The sequence below is a fragment of the Rhinopithecus bieti genome, unplaced genomic scaffold, assembly GCF_001698545.2.
Source record: "Rhinopithecus bieti isolate Rb0 unplaced genomic scaffold, ASM169854v2 scaffold_2453, whole genome shotgun sequence".
Classification (NCBI taxonomy): domain Eukaryota; kingdom Metazoa; phylum Chordata; class Mammalia; order Primates; family Cercopithecidae; genus Rhinopithecus; species Rhinopithecus bieti.
Window position 1 is genome coordinate 1,184,025 of NW_016804447.1, and position 17,754 is coordinate 1,201,778.

At 36.8% G+C, this 17,754-nt stretch overlaps 1 long non-coding RNA gene across 1 annotated transcript in view; it reads left to right on the plus strand.

Moving 5' to 3' along the window:
* Window positions 1-16,604: 16,604 nt before the first annotated feature.
* LOC108527197 (uncharacterized) overlaps window positions 16,605-17,754 on the plus strand; it is a 35,848-nt gene continuing 34,698 nt past the window's right edge. Inside the window, exon 1 of the long non-coding RNA XR_001884729.1 lies at window positions 16,605-16,752. This is a non-coding gene — a long non-coding RNA (uncharacterized LOC108527197). The remainder of the gene's footprint in view (window positions 16,753-17,754) is intronic.

The following is a 17,754-nucleotide window of genomic DNA, read 5'->3' on the forward strand; positions in this document are numbered from 1 at the left end:
AAAAAAAAAAAAAAAAAAAAAAGGCTCTATTTTATGGTAAAATAAATATTCCTTATTTATGAAGACTATGTACATGTTATTCTCAACTGAGCCACTTAGTACATGTGATTTTACTTTCTTTTTTGAACAACTTTTGTTTTTGTTGAACTTAATTTGCTAAAGTTTTCATTTGCTCAGTTTTTCCATGTACCTATCACATAGTAGCCTTCCAACTCTGGTTATCTCTTTTCAGTATCTTCTAACACATTAGTAAGCTTATGTCTTATTATTTTTTTTAATAGAAGCATCCCCCCGGAGCTCTCCTTTCTCTTGTTTAAAATTTAAACTCGTTGTTCTCCAGACCTGCTATGCAGCTAGCATCCTGAGACAGCCCCTCATCGTCACCCTGGGTGTTCCTTTATTTTCTTTCCTGCACTGGATTCTCTGCTTTCCATCTTTTGCTTCCTCATTTTGGTCAAGCACATTCTCCAGGGCCTTTTTCAGGCATATTGGAGGTAAAAGGGTAATTGTTTACATATCTGATAGTTTAGAAAATTTTGTTTGGGCTTTTAGGCAAACAAAAGCCATTTTAAGGCATATTTATACCAGTTGGATATATGTGGAGGTTTGAATATCTCCATGCATAGTGTTTACCGTTACCTGGCTACAGAGTGCTTAGTAAATATTTGTAAATATGAGAACAAATGTCTAAACAGTTCATTGGTGGAAATCCAACTTGTTCCTCATTAACTCAGTTCCTTGAAAGTCAAACTCAGGACTTTGGTTCTTTGGCAACTAGTACTTTTTCAGAATTATCCTAGGTCAGAAGGTTTAATGAGGAAGTCTTTATAGGCACTGCAATTCCTTCTCCTGATAAGCCTCACTACACTTGCCACACCTTGCTCTGATCTCTTCTACATTCTATCTTAAGGGTGGGGAGAAGTAGGCACTGATTAATGTTGGCAATAATTAGTCAACATCTTATTAATAAGTGGTTAGTTCCTTAGTGTTCATTAAGTACCCACTCTGTTTCCAGCCTTATCTCAGGCAGTATAAGAGATAAAGAAGTAAGTAAAAGAATTTGGACCCTTCCTTGATAGGATTTACAATCTAGCCAGATATGTTAATAATTAAGGAGTTTATAAGTTCTATCCATTTTCCTCCTCCCTCCTCATTTCCAGTTTACTCTGACTCTCCCATTTGCCTCCCTGACTGCTTTCCCTTCCCTGTCACCCATGATTCATCATCTCTTCAGGCTTGCTTAGCAGTGTGGCCCATTCTCAGTGTGGAGGATAGAAAAGGTTTTGCAGATGAAGAATGTTTTTATCACTTGTTAAAATTGTGACCTTGGGGAAAATCATTCAAAGTCTAGAACACTCAGTTTCTTTATCCTTAAAACTGAGATAATTATGCCCACCTTATGTGTTTATTACAAGGATTAGTAATAATTTATACAAGGTATATCAAATGTTGTGTGCATGGTGGATGTTTAATAATTTGAACTAGAGATACAACTGCTGCCAATGTTAAATGCCATTGTTAGTAGAAAACTGCTCAAATTCCAGGAAATACTTTGAAATGTTATTAGGGCAACAGGACATTTGTGTCTGGTCATAAGATTTAAGTTACTTGCATCCATACCAATATTTTTATTTAATTTAAATAGTTAATTTATTTAGAGTCAGGGTCTCACTCTGTTGTCCAGGCTGGAGTGCAGTGGCACAATCATTGTGTACTGCAGCCTCGACCTCCCCAGGCTTAGTTGATCCTTTCACCTCAGCCTCCCAAATAGCTGAGACTACAGGTGTGCACCACCACACCCAGCTAATTTTTAATTTTTATTTTGGTAAAGATGGAGTTTCGTTATGTTTCCCAGGCTGATCTCGAACTCCTAGGCTCAAGCAATTCTCCCATCTCCACCTTCCAAAGTGTTGGGGTTACAGGTGTGAGCCCACCATGCCCTGCGGCCCTATACCATTATATTTATTAACTAAAAATATTACTTGTAGCCATTGCTACCTCCATCTCCCATTTCTTGCACCAAAAGGAGAAGAATTAAAAAATAGCAGGACTCTGCTCAGAAGAAATACCTATCAGTTCTCTCTTAGTAGCCCTGAAAGTATGAATTTATTCATTGATTCAACAAATACTTAGGAGTCCAGTCCTCGAGGCTGAACATGAAAGAGAGCAGGACATGGAGGCATTTAAAGGTGCTTGGTGTGGCAGAATTGGGAGTAGAAGGTGATGAGCAATAAGGTTGAAGAGTTAGGCAGGATCCTAAACATCTGGGGCTTTCTAGGTCATGTTCTGCCTTTGGACTGTATGATAGAAGCAGAATGGGAGAGAAGATTGAACTCTTCTGATTATTCTGGCTGCAAGTGGAAAAAGGATTTGAGAAGGCAAGATTTTGGACAACAGAAGCAGTTGGGGTGCTGCCGCTGCAATCCAGGCAAGAGATACTAGTTGCCTTCTCTAAGGAGATGGATAAAATTGGAAGACCTTGAGAGCTAGTTAGGATATAGGACGTACAAGTCCATAACCTCCAGGACTTGCTGAGATGGAATGTTTTGGGGTTTAGAAATCTTTTTGATATTCCTAGAGAGGCAATATGATGTATATAAAGTATATTATATCACAACCTCAGGGAGGGCTGGGCAGTAATCAAGACATCAATATTTGCACAGTAAAAGTCACATATTCACAATAAGTTAGATCTATCAAGACTGTTAGTAATTGTCAATCACTTCAGAGAGGTTTTGCTGCCAAGCCAGCAGCTTGTTTTGGAATTGTGGGTAACTGTTGATGATTGTAAAAGGCAAACGGAATAAACAAAATGGTGACTTCAGGCTGATACTTGGGTATTTTTTTGGGAGAAAGCTAGCTGGATGATGGCACCATTCCGAGAGAGGGGGACAAAGCAGAAAATGCACATTTGAAGCCATAAAGATGTGTTCAGTTTGGAGTTTGCACTAGCAGTATTTATGGGACATTTATGTAGATATCAAGTAGCAGCATTTCAACAGCAAGGGAATGGTCATCAGTGTCAAAAGCTGGAGACAGAACAAAAAAGATGAGTGCTTATGTGTTCCTTGGATTTAGCAACCAAAGAACTGTTGGTGCCCTTGGAAAGAATGGCAGTGGTGTGGCAGCAAAAGAAAACCCAAATGTAGTAACTTAGGGAGTCCGCAAAAGGTAAGAAAATAGAGTGAGTACATGTAGATATATCTTTTAAGTTTACCACATATTTATTTGTTTTGCTGGCCAAAATAAAGTCCATCTTGCATGTCAATGAGCATAGAGATGCTAAATAGTTATAAAAGTGTAAAAGATAAATAAGCCATATTCCTTGCTTTTAAGAATCTGGTGCAGAAGATAAACCAAGAAAAAAGGTATCATGATTAAGTCAAAAGAAGTGTTTACTGTTGTTGTTTTTTTTGTTTGTTTGTTTTTTTTTTGTTTTTTACAAACAAGGAGTACACATCTAAATTCCTATGGAATTTTTTGAAACACACCCAGGTTCTGTATCCTTGAATATTTTGATTAATTAAGTCTCAGGTGGAGCCAGCCAGCGTTTTGCATATTAAGTAAATTCCAAGGTGATTATGATGAGATGAATTAGGACTAGGAATGTACATTTAGGAAACAGCCTTAAAGAGGTGAGAATTTAAGTTGTCAGAGAGAGTTAGAACTTGGAGATGAGACTGAGAAAAACTGAGAGCAGAACCTATATTTGTCCTATTTTACTTAGAAGGGGAGCTGAGAAGGGGAGATGAAATAAATACAATAAATAAATAAATAAATAAATAGGCTGTGGGAACTGCCCAGTGCCATGCAAATATAAAGGGGTGTTATGGAGAAGGGCTTTAAAAAATGCTGAACTATAGGAAGATAATTTAAAAAAATAACCCTCGATGCATGACAAGAAAGCCCCAAAATTGGGGTTTAGCACAGGAGGGTTCTTGGCTCCACCCAGGAAAGAATTCAAGGGTGAGCCGGTGGCCTAAAACAACTTTTATTGAAGCGTCAGTGCACAGCAGCCACAGAGGTAGTGCTCCTTGTAGAGCAGGGCTACTCCATAGGCAGTGTGCCCAGAGCACAGGTCAGAGGCAGTTCTGCAGTCATATTTACTTCTATACAAATTAAGGGATGGTTTATGCAGAAATTTCTAGGAAAAAGGTGGTAACTTTCAGGTTGTCAGGTCATTGCCATGGAAAGGGACAGTAATTTCTGGGTGTTGCCATGCCATGGCAATGGTAAATTCACATGGCACACCGGTGGGCCTGTGTTATTGAGAGGTACTTCTGCCTGGGGTACTGTTTTAGCTAGTCCTCAATTTGGTCTCGTGTCTGAGCCCTGTCTCTGGAGTCGAGTCCCACCTCCTACCTCACTTCCACTATTTTAGTTTCTAATTACAAAAATGTTACAGAAAAGTACAATGAAGAAAACAAAAATCCTTTGTGGTCTCACATCCAATGATATCCACTGTTTATTTTTTAATGGGTATCTTTCCTGTCTTTTGGCAAACACTTTTAAGAACTTTGATGGAAAGAGTAGCCATTTATGGGAGTTGACATTAGTTTCAGGCCAAAAAGATACTTTGCAAAAAACTTTAAATTGGATTGATTGTTTTTGAATATTAACATGAAGAAAGATGACTTTGTAACATTTTTGGTATAGCTATAGCTACTCTGAGAAGGTTTCGTAGAAAGCATAGACCAAGGGTTAGCACACTAGAGCCCTTGGGCTAAATCCAGCCCACTGCTTGTGTTCTAAGTAAAGTTGTACTGGAATACACAGCTACACCCATTTGTTTATGTAATGTCTATGGCTGTTTTCCTGCCACAACTTCAGATTTGAGTAATTGTGACAGTGATTATCTGGCTCTAAAGCCTAAAATATTCATGATATGCCTCTTTACATAAAAAGTTTGCTTATGCCTTATATAGACTAATGTTTTCCAAATTATGTTCCATGATACACTGGTTTCCTGTGAAGTGTTAATAAACTTTCTTGAACAACAGCCTTGTATTCAAACAAGTTTGGAAAATGCTGAATTGAAGTTAACCAGGGTTTCTTTCCAGTAGGACATCTGATAACATTTACTATGCTAATTGATAACCTACAAGAGCACGATATATTATATATAGCATGCTCCCAAATTATCTGGTCATAGAATTTTTTTTTCCCAGCAACATCTATTAATGTCATATAGTTTGGAAAATCTTAAGTTAATCTGTTTGGAAGGCTGTGCCAGGATCATAAAATGGCATAAACTTGAGGCCGTGGAGTTTTAGTTCTAGGAGATCTGTGTAGAAAGCCTGCTTGGTTCCAGAGATCAGAAAACCATTATCTGCTGGTGAGCTATCATTGTCCCCTGACCTCTGTGAAGGAAATTTTAGTGTGAAGTATAATTCCCAAGAGTTCTATTCAGAAATGGAGATAGGTGGTAGATTTATAAGGCCTCTAAGTTGGTAACTGGAGTAAATGATATGTTCAGCTTTCTGAGACTGTTTCTGAAAATTTAGCTTTCTCAATGTTTTAGGGTAAAATTTTGGAGGTAGATATTTGGAGTATTGTTTTCAGAGCTACAATACGACTTTCATGGGCACCAGGCACTTTTCCCTTTGTGGGACTCCTTTTCCATAAAAAAAAATTAGTGACAGTTATATTTTATGACTGTATTGGTATAAAGACAAATATAATCTAGGCTGAATATATCCATTTTTTTCTTCTGATTTGAAGAGATATTAATATTAAAACCTTTCATAGCCCCTAAAAATATTGTAGGCCTTAGACACTGTTCCTACTGGGTGAGTCGGCCTTGAGAATTGTAAAGGCATAATCTATTTTCTGCAAGACCAAAACCTTCTTGAGAGTTACATACTTTGTACTCTCCTTCTCCCTTACTCGCTTAAAATCAATTGTATATAGTATTGGTTCAGTAATGTCTGTTGAATGAATGAATACATGATTAATTTCAAGATTCTCAAATACCTTGTTCGAGGACAAACATGAATAGCTGCACTAAAAGACATTTAGTTTTCTTCCAAAGATCTAACCAAATTAATACAAATTATTGAAATAAGTCAAAATACCAGAATAGGATAGAAAGAACTCTTTATGTTAGGTCTCTTGCCAGTAAGTAGCAGTGAAGCCAGTCATTTCGTAACTTTGGGCCTCAATTTCTAAATTAGTAAGAAAAATGTTGATTAAAATGATGGGATTCTATACATACTTCTAATCAGAAGCCAGAGAAAATAGCTAAAATGTTTATAATTTTATAAGGTTGTGAAATACTTAACTGGTTTTCAAAACAGTCTCAGTGGTAAGTCTCCCAAGTTCATTTAAAAGTTAAACTCTCTCAAAAATGTTAATCATGGCAGATATGGTTACAGACTACATAATATGCTTTCAAAGGACAGTACATGGGCCCCTTCTAAGAGCAAAACAAATCAGAAAGTTCTTAAAATTCAATAAGAATCCTAATAAGCCACCTAACTCAATTTTCTTCCAACATAATCCTCTTCTTGGATAATATTATTACCTGCTTTTTGTCATATCCTACTTGAAAGCTTTAATACCCTAACCACAATGTTTTCTTTTACCAGGAATTTTGTCTAACCCAATGCACAATTAGTAGAAAAGACATGATGCAATTAATATATCACATGGTCAGTGATATCCACATAAGACTGTATCAGTGTAAATATTTAAAAAATAACTTACAAAACAAATATGCAGGCTACTATCCATTTGCTATTAAATCAGGGATAAGAGCTACTATTTTACCTGGTACTACTTCCAATTGAATAAAAAAACCCCATCACCATAAAAAAGGTAGGTTGGGCCAGTCACTTTTAAATTATACAAATATCTATCATTTTTTTAATGGAATAATACACAACTCAGGAAAAGGCCAGGCAGCACGTTTCTGAAATATAAAACTGGCTCAATATGCTATGATTTTCATCTCAAGAGTGAGTAGATGTGGAAAAACTGAAATTAGTTTGTCCACAAGTCTTTCTCCTTTCTTTGCAGTTTGTGATGTTCTTTCCTGGGAAGAGAAGAGTTGTGTAGGCTGACAATGCTGGTTCCCAGTACCCCTACCCCTCTCTACCATTTCCCTCATCTTGGATAAAAGGAGAAGGCAGATTTATCAGTAGAAACTGAGTGTGGCTGTGGAGAGCATTTTACCATTTGTCCCCTAAATGTCATTTCATAGAGGATTCTTCTCTGGCATGGACATCTTATGTTTTGGATATTCCAGGAAAGTGTGAATTTCACATATTCTATTCCTCTGTCAGGCATGGGTACTGGTTTTGGGTTAGGGATAGAATATCCACTTACTCCTGTCAGGTCTCTAAGCACCATAGTACATTTTTGGGTGCTAACCAAGACCCAGCCATGAAAGATCTGGGGAAGATGTAGCATTCATCAGGGGGCCAGTACGTGTTAAGAAGAAATTTCTCATACATATGACTCTAAACTGCACATTCTTAGAGAGGTTTACCATCTCAATTTTCAATGGACTTTATTGACTTAGTCCATTGCATGAAGGCTCAAAGTGATTTTGCTTTGAAACACTCAAAGAGAGCATTATTGAATTACGTTCTTGATGTTGAAAATGACGCTGGACAAGAATAGCTGTCCTAAATGGATCTTTGACCCCTTAATGTAATCAAGATTATCAGGGACTATTTTCTCCTCTTGAGCCAACAGTTTTGTCATGGAAAAAAATGAGTGAGAACAATTAAAATGTTTTCTAGATTCGATACTAGGTATTGGAATGCAGAAGATGTCTGTTCTGGCAGACTGATTATTTTTCCGATACCAGGTACAGCACAAAGTTTCTGGTTTACAATCCCCGTCTTCCGTGGCACCAGGTTGCTTTGCCTGAAAACTCCCATCCCAGGAACCAGAAACATCATTCAATACAGCTACAGTATACAGGGCAAAGCTCCATTTCAAAGGTCAATGTATAATGAGATAAGAAGAATCAATTCTAGAAGGGTATGAAGTCCATATTTGAATGGTCCTCAAACTTATATTCTGAAGGGAAACCTACTACTTTTGTTTCTTTTCCTGAATTTGGTCTTCCCAGAGGTTAAGGGTCCTGGTGTCAAATTGGAACCCAGCCTACTTGACATTGAAGTCTCCAGAATATAGTTTGGCTTCAGGGAATGTAACCGCCTTGTGGGGTATCTGGAAGAGGCTTCATTGATTGTGACTTTTACTGTGTGCCCAGTTCTGATGGTCTGGTGTATTTTCAGAAGAATGTTGAACGTAAGGCTAATCAGGGAGATTTTAATTCATTGGGCACTGTAGACATGAAACTTTTTAAAAGCTGATGAAATAATTTAAAACCTGGAAAAAATTATAGGCTACAAAATAAGGGAAATACACTGCAAAATGAAAGTTTCAGAAACGAAATTATAAAATCCTTTTGCAGTTTAAAGAAAATGTTGGATTTAGGATGAGATTGGGTATGTATGTATTAACATATTTGATGTGATGTGGGACGGAACTCCAGAGCAGGAAGGGCTCAGCCTATGAACCTCTTACTATGGCCCTGCGGCTGGGCATATTGAGAGACAGCGATGGATACTTGTGGGTTTAAATAAACACTTTTTCTTTCCTGGATAAAAGTTTATTGTTTCTGGTTTGCCTCTTAACAAGAGATGCTAGTAATACCAGCTTCGATCTAAAAACTTCAATTTCCTATGACAGCAACTGAACAATGTCTTGAAATTCCGTCATTGTTAGATTGGGTGGGAAAATTCTAGCTGAACCTACTTCTTTTATTAAGAGGATTGGCCTTTGTGACCTCAGAGAAGAATTTTGGCAGGACAGATATGCTGATTCTAGTCCTGGTAGCAATTGCTGGGCTCTCAGCAACTCTTCATGTGGGCTCTTCCCTTCTCCCTTTCAAAACTTGCAATTAACCCTGGGTAAGAGCCTTTTTTTAATTGAAATTCAGTTGAGGGACCCGTAATTTAACTGTACATTGGGAAACAAGAGAGACAGAAACTAGGAGTTTTGCCAGACACCTGGGAACAGCTTTATATTACCACGGAATCCTCAAGTTGGAAGGGGCTTTCAGAATCTTCCTGCTCAACCCCCACACTCCACAGATGAAGGCAGGCAGGAAGGCCAAGATGAGAAGCTACTTACACCAGGTCTTAGAGGTGATTTGTGATTTGTGGCAGAGAAAGGATTAGCAAAAAGGCCCCTGACCTTCTCTCTTACTCCATGCTGACTGAGAGTGGAAGAAAAAATAAAGTCCACTTTGGTGTGGAAATGCTTTCTAAGATTAGAGGAGAATGAATCACTAGAATTTTTTTTTTTTTTTTTTTTGAGCAAAGATTCAGAGCAAACTGCGTAGAGTATGCAAGATACAGGGAAACACTGAATCCTGGGGCTGACAGTTTACATCCTGGCTATTTACCAAGTGTGTATAGACATGGAGCCTTTTGATTCTGCTTGTTGAATAATTATATTTGATCTTAAAATCTCATCAGCTCTACTGTGATAGGTTGTGTGCCTTACAGTCTATGAAGTCTCCAGTTATTAGTGTGGGTAAAATCTTGTTGTATATAGAGAAGAGATGGTAATTTTTTTGCTCTGAGAATCTCCAAGGTGAAATCTACTCATTTACTAATTGCTAACAGGAATAATGATAGATTCTGCATTTTTCTCATTAAGTGTTGGAATTGATTTGGATGCAGCAGTTCTGCAATTCCCTAAAATACATCTTTGTGTTTCTCTAATGGGGAAAGCTCAGAAATTCTCTACAGAGATATCCTCTCACTTTTAAGCCCCACCTGCTATTTAGGCAAGGCAAATATTTCACTGGTGGAAGATGTAACTTCAGGCTAACAATCTGCTTTTCAGAAATGTTATTTCTAAGATATTGACAGAATGACTTCAAACTCCCGAGCAAAGCACAGGGAGATGGATTTCCTAAGAGGTGGAGTGTTTTCTTTAAAAAGCTCCGCAACAAGCCCAAGTTATCTTTTACAGTCTGGAAGATAGTAGTTTAACCAAGATAAAAAGCTGTAAATGGTTGTTAATCTACAACAGCCATTACTTTTGCACTGGGACATATTTTTCCACTGAGCCCAAGCCTGTTCCAGGTTGGATTTCTGACTTCTTTCCACTGAATGAAAGGACAGGGCTGTTTTTATCAATATAATGACACTTCCTTTTCAACAAACAACAGAGCAAAGGCCCTTGTTTTTGTACTCTTGTCTCTATGTAACTTTGCTTTTGTGCTGCAATGAATGGCACAGTTGTCCTCTTCTTTGTGTTTTTAAAAAATCATACTTTTGCTTAGTTGCTAGGAACTATATACATTTTAGTTTACTTCATAAACAACTGAAATAATAAAATTCCTATTTTTTTCTGTTCTTGAGGGACTAAGGACCCTTTTAAAAAGCACTTGCTATGTGTCTCTCTGTGATTTTAATTTTAATTTTCTCATTCAAAAATGACAATAACAATATTACTTCAAAGTTTATTCGGAGGGGTAAATGAAATCATATGTGTCTGACAGAGTATATGTTAGTTGTCCCTTTTGTACAAATGAATGAAATGATTTACTCATTTGAAATCCATGTTGGCCGAACTTCAACTCTGGATTATACACTAATACTTAACTTTTTTTTTCTTTTTATAGGTCCATCTTGAAAATTTTACTGTGATTTATGAATATAAATATTCAATATCTTTCACTCTATCTATGCCCACTATTGAGCAGGTCTATATTTTCAGTCCTGTTCTATATACTATTTACAATGATCATCAAACACACTTAAGCAATTCCTTTTTATTCCTCATGCAATGGGAAGTAAGCAAACATTCCATGAGGTTCAATTTATGAAGCAATAAAAGAAAGTTAGTCATCAAATAAAATAAAATGGTAAAATAAAGGGACTTCCTTATTCAGACTGTTTACAATCTTTCAAGTAAAATAAAATGATTTTATAGAACACAGATATTGAAGTAATACAACCTTTAAGCTTCCACTTGCATCCCCAGATTGGACCCCACCTAGAAGAAATTTGGAATAGAGTGAATTGAATTTACTCGTTGACTCATAATCTGGGCAAGAGACTTTTAGTCTTTCCCTTCCTGTAGTTTGCTGATTTCCCTAGAACATTTACTGCCCTTCAGAACAAGCAGGCTTCTATGGTAACCAGTGAAGTAAATGGACCCCGTTGCCAGGAAAGGTACATGAAACAAAACCAAAACAAGGCAGACAGGAAGACAGGGGCTTCCCTAGTGGTTGAATTAAGAGTCGTCAGGGGAAACATAAAAATACAATTATGAAACAGCTCAGTGGGATGTGTTAATATTGATTGTGATAATGATAGTAGTAGCATATGGATTAATATGTGGTAAAAGCGGCATCCTTTTTCTTTCCTTTTAGTACATTGCCTTTGATTACATATGCACAGATTTCTATGACACTGTTCAATAACTAACATCTGTTGAGAACCAACTATTTGCCAAAATTTTACATTTATTTTTAAAAATCATTATAGCCACCTTAAAAGTATATTGTGATACTAATTTTACAGATTCCTCCAAACTCAGTTTATCCGCCATCCCTGATAAGCCACTTAGTTCTGTCAGTGAAATGGCCCAGTGGAATCCTGTGGAGCTCTTAGAACATTTGTAATTATGCAATTAATGATCATAATACTTAAAGTTTAATGTTCACATTCTCTGCCAGCTTGTAGACTGAGACAAGCACAATGCCTTGTTCACTGGCCCATCTCTAGAGCCTGGCATGGTAGCTGGCACACAGTGAAAGCTCAATAGACACTTTTGGCTGAGATATAAAAAGACCAAGTCTCAGGGAAGTGACTTTTGCTCAGTTGTACACAAGTATTGAAACCTCAGCCAGGGGCTTTTCACTAAACACTCTACCTGGGATGTTGTTTTGTCATAAGAACTCAGAGTACATAGACATTCTATCCTCTTGGGTATTAATCACATTTCAATAATCTAAAAAAGAGAAAGAATATTTTTCCCTCTACTTTGAAGATGCAAACAAAAGTTCAGTGTCTTGCCTAAAGTCACACATGCTCTATAATAATAAATAGGTTGATGATGGTAACAATGGTAATGACTTACAAAAACATGGCAGGACTGGACTCCTAGCTTCTAGCTGCACACTGTTTAGACAAAGATTTCCCAAACTTTTCCTTACCATATTTGGCTCATTTAAAAAATAGATACATAAACTTCTACCATAATTGTTTTTACATTTGTCAATGTTTATTTCTTTTTTTTCTTCTTTTGCCCTCTCTTTGAGGGCAACAACTTTATTTTTTCTCTATTTTCCCATGTTAGATTCTTTCACTTACATGCCAATTGAGTAAATGTATGCTAAAGGAATCCTGTTGCCGACGTCCTTGTGATTGCACGTGCTGGTTAGTATCTTTCTTCTTTTACTTGTATCAGTGCAGGTTATACTGCGATAACAACTCTAAAATTTCAGGTTATTTCTCATTCATGGTGTCAGGGAGAGCTTTGTTTATCACTGTCACATAGAGAGTAAGGCTGAAGGAGACTCTGTCGTTTTATGACACTGTCATCTATTGACCCCAAGCTTCAAGGTTCTCCCCAGCAGGGGATGAGAAAGAGCTGGCAAGTCAAGCACAAGCCATGGAAGCCTTAGTCCAGAGTGTCGTTCACATGCCTTTGGGCAAATGAGTCACATGACGGCATCTAACTTCAAGGAAACATGGAAATGTAATCTCCTATCTAACCAAAAGTAAATAATTAGAAATTGGTAGACTTTAACAATGCCTACCATACAACCATCATCTATGAAGTCAGGCTTTGTGAAAGAAAGAAGGTAGATGCAGATAGGAAGCCAAAGGGAAACAAAAAAAGGAGAGAAGATCTGGGAGGGTGAAAGATAGCTAGGGAGAAGAGAGATGAATAGCTCAACTGCTATTCTGATAAGATTAGCTCCATTTCCAAGGGAGAACTAAGCCCTTAAATAAACCAGTCTTATCTTACCTGTGCCTCCGGACAGATCATACACATGACTCATTAGTGAGGTGACTATATTTTACCATTGTTGTTCATATTTTGTTGATGTTCTTATACCATTGTGGGTCATAGTTCATTGAGACAGACAATTTTTAAGGTTTCCTGGTATGGAACTATGAAGATTCTTGCCTTCAACTTGAGGTAGGTGTGACAAATAAATAAAACTAAGAAGTAGATTTGTGTTTGCCATTGGAATGCATCATTACTCTCTTCCTCATCTTTCTCTCACTACTTAAAGTCTCTAACTATACTCCTTCATTGCCGGGGTTGAATACCACAAAGGAAAGAGTTGTGAATATCTTAGTTATCGTATTCTGAGTCTACAAGTACCAGGCAAACAGGTAGTGCTCAGTAGATAATTGTTCATTGGTGGCTTGAAAGGGGCAGCTTAGGGGGCCCAGCTATAGCACTTGTAATTAAAGGTTTATTTCCCAAAGTGGGCCTTTTGGGGAACTGCAGAACTACTGAAGTTACCTTTCATCTGATGAGTTGTGCTGTAGGCAAGTTAAGTAGGGAGGCAGTTTTTAATCTTTGAGTTGGCCCTTGGCAAGATTTGCTCAGTTGTTTTCTCTCCAGTTGGTAGTTTGGAAGTCCCAGCAGTACAGCTTATGGCTGACAGTCAATTAGTTGTGAATTTATTTTTCATCTTCAGCAAATGTCCCTTGTGAACAAACAAAGGGTGCATGATAATTACCATCGACTACTATCTCTTCAGCTCTCCTGTGTGCCTGGCAAAAAATACTGTGCAAAACAGACAAAATATAGTTCTAGTATAAGGGATCTGACAGAGCAAATAAGGATCGTTAACTTTGCCATAGTTTTTAAAAATAATTATTTTATGTGGGAGAGTGATTTTCTTATTATCTGATAAAGTGCTTCACGGAGGGCTAGAGATTGAAAGGAGGTTATAAAAGAAAGAGGACCAAAGATAGAGCATATACATATCCAAAGGGGTCCTTTGATTACTGTACAAGTTTAATAATTAGAAAATAGTATGATTACCAGGTGATGATGGTAGTTTATGGAGGAGTTGATAAGAGGAACATTTTTGGTAACATTCTGGTACTTTTGTATGCTCATTTAACTGTCCGACTGCTATAGAATAAATGTCAGAATATATTTGATAGCCAAAGTATAATTCTGCGACTGTTTCATTCATTAAAAAATAAAGAAAAGGAATAACATGATGTTTGTTATGTACAGAAACCCTTCCCTCATCCTTCAATCAGGGACAAACATCTACTCAATTGTAAATAAACCTTTGAAAGTATATCTTTATCTGATTGAAAATAAAATTTTGGTGATAACTTCTATTTGTGAATAGAAACTTTTTCCAATTAAAATGTTCAAAGATATTCATATACTTCAGAACAAATGGGTATTTGGTTTTAATTTCTAATTTTGAATCCAGGATTATTTTGCATTGTTAGGGGCACCTGTTTGATTGCTTTGGGTGTAGGTAACAAATAATTTACCAGCTGATGAGAATGATGAATTCTGGATATTTTTATGATATTATATCTGCATTTAAAGCCTAAAAAATATTTCGGGAACAAAAATATCTTGGAAACATTCATCACCAGTAAAAAGCAAGTTGCTTTAAAAAAAATACCTCACTAACAAGGGACTAAATCATTACCATTTCTTTCCTTTCCCCTTCATCCCACTGAAAATGAGTCCAGTTTTGCCAAATGTATCCTATGAAGGATAGATAATCCTGAGGTTGGCTCCATGGACAATTTGAAATTCCACAAAAGCCGTGAACTTAAAAGAGGACAGGGTTACTACCAAGCCCTAGGAGAAGAAGAAGGAAATGAATAAACTGTTTCTCCCCACTCAAGGGCATAATAAAGAAATATTTAATTTTATTATAATCTTGCATTTATATATTTTAAATAAGAAACTTTGAGGTACACTTTTTAATGTGCAGCTGTGATGAGATTTGATACAGAACACAGTGTTCTGTTATTCCAGAAATGTGACTAAGAGAAAAAAGATCTGTTTAGAACAAAATAAAGAACACAGCCCAAAGCCACACACAGGCAAATGTGTGTGAATGTGAACACATTTTAACATTTTTCTTAAAATTAGACTTTCATGGCAGTTGCTCTGCTTTATGGGACAGTGTCCTTGCTCTGGGATGTGACTGTGAGGTCACCTTATCCAATTCGTAAATGTGGGAATCTTTTTAACAGTCTCCAGTTTTCTTCACCCTTAAGGAGACAGCCTAACACTCTGAGGAAGGGGTCTGGGGCAGTGGAAAGACCAAGAGTTCTGGAATCTGTCAGCCATGATGGGCTGACTCTTTACTGTTTCATTACATGACGTTGGGTCAGTCTCATAGGCCCTCTGAGACCTACTTTCCTTTTCTGTAATATAGAAATAATAATAGTGTCTTCCTTGTAGGAGTTTTCGTGAGGATTAAATTAGACAATAAGTAAACTATTTCTAGTATTATAGAATGACTGAACATCATGTCTTGGTGCAATTCGTATGTGATCAGTTGTGAGCTCTATTTGCTCTTTTTTTATTTAATTATTTACTCATTTGGAAAATATGAATTGAGCCCCTGCTATGTGCTAGATTCTGAGTCTACAAGTCTGTGTTAGGTAGACTTGGTCCCTATCCTTATTGAAGTACAGAATCATGGAGGCAAATGTCAGACATGCAAACATTAATTACAATACAGTGAGATGCACTAGTTTCCAAATAACTTGTAAGCATTATGGTACTAAAGCCTGAGAAAAATTTATTTTTAAATTTAAATAATGTATTGAAGGTAATAGTATAATTTTACTTTCATTTATTTATAGTCCACAATGCTTTTTTCACCTGCAAAGAAGTGGAAGTGGAAACACTGTGGAAGAATATATCTCCCTGGAAACAATATATGTTGGCTTAGCATGTAGTTAGTGCTAAGTGAATAGTAATTAAGATGATAATGATAATGGTGATGATGACAATGATGAGAAAAGTGCCTTGGAATAATGCTACTGGCAATGCAACCCTGGCAGTGTTTTATTGAGATGTTTTGCCATAAAAATCACATACAGAATAAGTCAAATATTCTATGTATTTTTCTGGTCCGTAACTCAAATACAGAAAACACAGAATTTTATTTCCCTTCTAGAATATCATTGAACTGTAAATGAAACTATGGAAACAGAATCAGTATTAAGAAAATATGCCTATAAAAGAGATTTTCCTTGTACAAATGCTTTATATATATGGACACATGTTTTAGAGACCTTTGGGAAGTGTTTCTGGGCCCTCAGCATCTCCCTTGCTGATAGGAGCAGACTAGGTGACTCTGCTGAGCTTCCTGCCTGTGGCTCTCTCTCAGGGCATTTTGCATTACCTTCCCCCAGTTCTTGGCACACAGGCAGCAGGGACACCATGAAGCTTCCTGAGAGTACCCATCTGGCCTGGCACAAACACCACCCACTGCCCTTAAGTTCTTCTCACTCAGATGTCATGGAAACCTTTCTGATGCCAGTTCCATTGTTGAAGCAGTCTCCTCAGTTGCAGAGACTGAATTGCCATAGTTTTCCCAAGGAAGGTTAAGGTCATGGAAGCTCTAGGGTAAAAGGTGCAGAAACATAATCCACATCCTTTAAGAGGATACAGGTGGGAACGGCCCATTATATACATTCTGGAATTATTTGCTAAATTATCTTTCCAGGACAGATTGCCCCCCGAAAAGATGAGGTGAGTTTATCTGGCACAGCTATTGATGTATAAAACCACTTTTTTTTTTTCTCCTGAAGTTCAGAGACTAACTATAGAAACATTGCTTTGTATGGTTCTTTTTCTTTTAAACTGATAATATCACACAATTTGGCAGAGATTTCTGTGTTTTTCGCAAGGGTGAATAATATCGTGATAAATAATTTTATACTGTATTATATTTTCAGGTATTTGTAGGACCTGGAACTTGGAACATGTATACCTAGATAATATATGTCAAGGTGTACCTCATTTTAAAATAAAACCTTTCGTTGTGAAAATTTTAAGTTATGCAAAAGTTGGTAGAATCGTATAATTGATTGCCATTACTTATCACCTGGGGTCAACAATTATCCACGCATAGACAATAAATTTTCATCTAAGTCCCTATCTGCTTCACCTCCCATGTTATTTTGAAACAAGTCCTGGACATGGTATGATTTTATTCATAAAGTATTAAGTATGTATCTTTAAAAGATAAAGGTTTTTTGTTGTTATTATAATCACAATACCATCATCAAAGCCAGAAATTAAAATAATTCCTTAATGTCATAAAATATTCGTATCCAGTAAGTGTTCAAGTTTTCAATTATATTATCAATGCCATAATTATTTTGTGATTCTTTTTTTAAAAATTAAAATCCAAGCCAAAGCCACACAGTGTGATTGGTTGATATGTCTTTTAAATGTTTTCTAAATCGTAGATTCTCTCTTCATCCTTTTTACCCCTTCTGGTTTCTTTGTAGAACAAACTGAATTATTTGTCTTGCAATGTTTCCCACAGTCTTGACTGTGCTGATTGCATGCCTGCAGGGCCTATTAACAAGTTTCTACATCTTTCATATTTCTTGCAAGTTGGTAGTTGTATATATGAGCTTGATTAAATTCAGGTTAGATACTTTTTTTTGATATGACTACTTCATAATGATGCTATGAACTTCCTCTCCTCTCCTCTCTTCCTTCCCTTTCCATTTCCCTTTTCTT